This window comes from Magnolia sinica, chromosome 7, assembly GCF_029962835.1.
Source record: "Magnolia sinica isolate HGM2019 chromosome 7, MsV1, whole genome shotgun sequence".
In the NCBI taxonomy this organism is placed as follows: Eukaryota; Viridiplantae; Streptophyta; class Magnoliopsida; order Magnoliales; family Magnoliaceae; genus Magnolia; species Magnolia sinica.
Genome location: NC_080579.1, coordinates 17008740 through 17014958, shown reverse-complemented (window position 1 = coordinate 17014958; position 6219 = coordinate 17008740).

The following is a 6219-nucleotide window of genomic DNA, read 5'->3' as shown; positions in this document are numbered from 1 at the left end:
ACAAGATAAGTGTAATCTGAGTTGATTAGTCTTGTTAACAAACTTGGCTCCACATAAATTACACAAAATCTTGAACTTTCCAGACTTTGGAGAATGGACTAAGGAACCATAGTCCCAAACGTTAACCGATAGTTCGCTTGAAGACATATCTACATATTGTGTTGGAAAAGTATTTTAGGCTTTTTAACAATAATGAAATACCGCCATAAGATAAAAGTAATTTTTGGATTAAAAAATAATAAAAGTCAACATAATTGATAAATAAAAATAAAAGTCAGCAAACAGATGTAGAAATGCATTGTGCAGCTTGCATAACATCCATCAACATAACAGATAAATAAAAATAAAAGTCAGCAAATAGATGTAGAAATGCATTGCCCAGCTTGCAAAACATCTATCAACATAACAGATAAATAAAAATAAAAGTCAAAAGAGTACCCATTAAAGCAAATTCAAATAAACTAACAAGATTATAACATCTATTCCAAACATCCATCATATTGTTGTTGTTTCATGTGTTACGGCTTCATTCACATTCCCCTCCTCTTCCTCATTAAGATCACCTCCTAGACTCAGACGCAACCAATCTTGTGTACAAATAAATGCTTCCACTGTATCTGGTGCAAGGGAACTTCTAGTCTTGCTCACGATCCTACTCCATGTGCTAAATGCAGATTCCGATGCCACTGTTGAAATATGAATTGATAAAATATCTCATGCCATCGTCGATAGTGTAAGATATTTTCCTTCACTAACTTACAATTTTCAGCACTCCAAAACATTGAACTCTGAATCCTGCCGTAGTACGACTGACTCTTTGAGATACATGTCTAACTCTGATTCGTTCATGTCTGTGTCTGTATTTTCTTTTGTTAAGAAAGACATGAAATCAGCATCGTCGAAACTTGAAGCAACTTGCGATCTAACTTCAGAAGCACTGGGTATGGACACTGTGGTTGTGTACGTGTTGTACAATGCTTTGATTACATCACGAACCTTCGAGGTTTCAGATATTGCCTTTTCAGTAGGATAAATCCTCGTGAAGATGTACTTAACATAACTTATCTTGCGCCGAGGATCAAGAACAACAGCTAAGGATATTATCAGATGACAATTATCCCAATACTTATCGAACTTCATTTGCATACCACCTATCATGATTTTGAGAAAAAATGGACCGTCATCAGCAACTTTCTTCAGGGCATCCTTGATCTTCCACACAGATGGAAGAAACATATTTGCTATAGGAAACTTATTGCCAGAAAATATTTTCGTACAGTCATAAAAAACCTTCAAAAATTTATGAACTTCTTCCGCTTTGCTGCAATCATCATCAGTAGACAACCAAGCATATGTTCTATCACGCACTGCATATTCTGGAAAGGCATGTTCCAATTCCAAGGCTGAATCCAACATCTCAAAAGTGGAATTCCAACGTATACATACATCTAGCTTCAACGTTTTTGGAGACGTTAAATTCAAACGTTGGACGATGTCATTCCATATACTCAATCTTGACGGCGAGCCTCTTATGTACTTCACAATCTTCCTCACATTCTCTATAGTTTGGTCAATTGATTTCAACCCTTCTTGTACAATTAAGTTGAGAATACGTGTACAATACCGAACATAAAATATTTTTCCCTCAAAAAATAAACTGTCGGTTGCCTTGAACTAGTTACGTAAGAATTATATGACACTGTCGGTTGCCTTGAACTAGTTACGTAAGAATTATATGACACTGTCATTTGTCGAAGCATTATCTAAAGTTAATGAACTGACTTTTTTTTCAATGCCCCAATCTCGTAGACAGTTGTAAATGTAATCTGAAATAACCAGACCGGAATGGGGAGGTGGAAGGTGGCAAAAGTTTAATATTTTCTTGCAGAGTTTTCAATTTTCATCAACATAGTGTGTAGTCAATGAAATATAACCCTTTCTTTAATTTTGCGCCGTTCACATATCAGACGTCAAACTTACCCTTAAAACCGAATCTAAAACTGCTTTCAGCTTCATTTTCTCACTGGCATACATCTTCATGCACTCCCTCTTCACAATAACACGGGAGACCTTCTCAAACTAAGGATTAAGTTATTTACTATATCCCATAAATATTTCACTCTCTACCATCTTAAATGGCTGCTCATCAATGATAATAAGCTTTGGAAACTACTTCTTCAGCTTCCCTTTTTCAAACTTATCAGTGGTAAGTGTACCTTCAGAAGCAGATCCTTCGGACTTTGTAAACGATAGCAATTGTTGGCCTAAACGTGGAAGTTTAGGTCTCCTTGCACAACTTTGTCTATGTCTATTTAAATGAGACGTCGACCCCTGACACTTTTGGTGTATATACTTTCGCAGTGCATACATCTGATCTTGGGGACATTGTTAACTACTACTTCTTCAAAATCATCCCAGACAGCTGACCGTTTCTTTCCTTTGTTTGCAGTTGAAGACTCCTCTCCCTCAACAACAAGTGGTGAGATGGCTGACGCACCGGCACCGGCACTAGGGTTAGGTGGGACTTCATCCTCACTAGCCATATCTAAATATATAAAACAATTTCATTTATCCTTGGACCTAAGTAAAGAATTTTCTAAGTGGATAAATCAGTTACCCATTCAATGCTGGATAGATAGTAATGCTTTCATTATTCAATTTAAATGCCACGCCAAAATTTCGGCAGCATCTCCCCTTATCTCTCTAGAATATATTAATCTTGGATTTGATTCACACATCTACTATCCACACAAAGTGTGGATTTTTGATGAGGAAGTAAATGCAAGAAATATATCCAGAGAGAATTAGGAGAGACGAACAGAAACAAGTATGTGCATTTAAATTAGAATAAATGAAAACATTAATATCTATCTAATATTGAACTGTCCAAAAATGAACAATTTGATAATTTCTATGCATCCATGAACACACTCAGTCTATGTTTGGCAACATAGAAATCCTCAAATGGGTAACTGATTATCCTATACTACAACAAAAACATAAAAAATAATTAAATCGGTTACCCATTCAATGTTGAATAGATAGTAATGCTTTCATTATTCAATTTAAATGTCACGCCAAAATTTCGGTAACATCTCCCCTTATCTCTCCAGAATATATTAATCTTGGATTTGATTCACACGTCAACTATCCACACAGTGTGGATATTTGATGAGGAAGTAAATGTAAGAAATATATTCAGAGAGAATTAGGAGAGACGAACCGAAACAAGCATGTGCATTTAAATTAGAATAAATGAAAACATTACTATCTATCCAACATTGAACTGTCCAAAAATGGACAATTTGAGAATTTCTATGCATACATGAACATACTCAATCTATGTCTGGCAACATAGAAATCCTCAAATGGACAACTGATTATCCTATACTACAACAACAAGAACAAAAAAATAAAAATATATCTAATAGGCAATTGGTATAAGCATAGATTAAGACTAACTAACAAAAACAGAAAACATTTGTGATAAAAGATTCCATGTGGAACTTTCTAGTATATACTATATACTCATACATGAAGTCCTATTTAAAAGCAAAAGGAAGCCAAGCTAAAGGCATATCAACTTATCTGAATTATCTCAAACCTGTAATAAAATATAACAATTAAATAATAGTGTCTAAATTATAGTAGAAACAAACATTTACTAAAATCTCAAAGCATCACAATACTAGACAAGTATATTTAACTAGCAAAAAGAAAAACTCTTAAGCCACCTCGACAGACACTCTAATAAAAACAGGAAGTGTTATCAAAAGCTAGTAGGCAAAGGTTAACACAGGCATTTAAGTGCGTAAAGAATAAATAATGCATATCCACAAAAATAATATCAAGATAACAAATAAAGCATAACTACAAAAAGAATATCTAGAGAAACAATGTCAGATTAATGATCAAAGAAAGAAGAAACCCAACGCATCGCTATTATAGAATTGGCATTTGCACTAATAGGACAAAGAGTAGATAACCGTGTGACTTCTATGCCATAAAGGAGCATCAACAACATATCCATAGCACAAGCACGGACATGTGTGCTACCCCATTGTGGATGGATTGTGACCCTAAAATGACATGATAGAGTGATCATCAACATCAGATTGGTGTCTACAGAATGGACGATTGAAGCTCTTCTCTACCCAAATAAAACCCACTTCAGATTTTCCATAAAAATCATGAGCACGCAGTTGTTCAGAGCATAAACACCAAAAAGAGAGAGATTAGGAATTCACACTGAGAGAGAGAGAGAGAGAGAGAGAGAGAGAGAAATCATACTCGTTGCGGTTGGACGGAAAGACGAGCAAGCTCTGTTGGACGGACAACCAGAAGAGTAGAGAGGCGGAGGTCCTCTGGTGGTTGGACGGACGGACGCCTCTGGTGGTTGGACGGACGGATGAGCAGAGAGAGGCGGAGGTCCTCTGATAGTTGGACGGACGGATGAGCAGAGAGAGGCGGACGACCTCTGGTGGTTGGACGGACGGACGAGCAGAGAGAGGCGGACGGCCTCTGCTGGTCGGACGAGAGAGAGAGAGAGAGATTTGGTGGGGTCGGGCAGGGAGAGAGCGAGCAGGGGAGAGGGTTTAGTAGGGACGGCTGGGGTCGGGCGTTTTCTCAAAAGGGAAAGGGGAAAGCGACCTAGGGTTTTCTTTTTAAAAGGGGTATATATAATATGGCAAGTCGGGATGGGTCGGGCCGAACTTGGACGTATCCGAACTCAGCCCGAACTCAGTTTCGGGCTGCAGAAACTAGCCCGTCCTGACCCGAACTCAGTTCCGGGTCGGGCCGAGTTGAGCGAGTTAACCAGGCTAGCCCGGTTTGTGTACATCCCTAGGCCTACATCATGACGATCTACTCCGTCTACTGGGTTCCCAGACTCGTGACAGATATAAAAGCTCAATATTTGTTGTATTTTAGTGTATAGAAACATCACAGTGGGTCCTGACAATTCATATACCCAAAACTATTGTTTCCTATAGCGTGACCCGTCAGAGACTCGGTTTAGCTTCATTTTTCGGCCCAATGCCTAAAATGAGTTGAGAAATTGGATGGACAATGAAGATATAATAAACATCAAAGTGGGGCCCTACGTTAAGCAAAACGGACAGAGGTGTGAATACACACTTACATCATAGTTGCCCTGGACGGTGAGAATACACCTCATACCAAGGCAGGCCTCACCGTCCCATGCTGGACGGTGAGGGATGGGGTCCACGTGGTGGCCCAGTTTGGGCTAGACGGTGTGGGCAAGGTACATACAGCAGGTGGAGTCCACGTCAGTGTGACCCACCAGTTTGAATCAAACTGCTATTTGTGTTTTCCTTCATCAACGCCTGCTACTGGATAGCAACAGGTCCAACTGTTAATGACCCATCTGGCCCATGGTTGGATGGCCAGATGATGGACGGTGTAAATATAATGCACATACATCAAGGGGTAACAAGGTGGGGTCCACGCATATGGCCCACCAGCGTCTAGTTCAAGAGGATGTTTGTGTTTTCCTTTCATTCACGGCAGCAGCACAGACAGTCTGCTGCTACTATGGTGAGGCCCATGACAACAATGGATCTGCACTGTTGCAGATGGACGGTAAGGGTGGAACAGACATATCAAGGTGGGTCCATGTCAGCGTAGCCCACCAGCTTTAGATCAAGGCCAATATCTGTGTTTTGCCTTCAATAACAGAGCATGCTGCTAGACAGATTTCTGCCCAGCTGTACCTATCCAGGCCTCACGGTCAGGACGATCAACAGATGGACGGTGTGGCTACGTCCCCATACCTATACAGCAAGGTGGGGTCCATGCCAGTGGGACCTACCGGTTTTGAATATAGCTGATATTTGTGTTTTACTTTCAAACAGGGCCTGCCCAGGACGGACAGCAGGGTACCCCTGTTGGACGAGCAGCATGGATAAAATACATATTCATGGTGGGCCCCATCCATAGACGGCCCACAATAATGGTGGGACACGCCCAGGCAGGCCTTGAAAATGGACGGCTGGAGTGGATAAAACTTATATATCATGGTGGCCTGTAGCAAGAGAGCAACCTGCTGCTGGATCTGGCCCATCTTGGGCTCACGTCCTAAGATGATCTCTCCAAATGGACGGTGAGAGTATAGAGTACTTACATCAAGGTGGGGTCCACGAGGGTGGGCCACCCCACGCTAGTAAGAAAATCAAACTGATGTTTGCGATTTTCGTATAT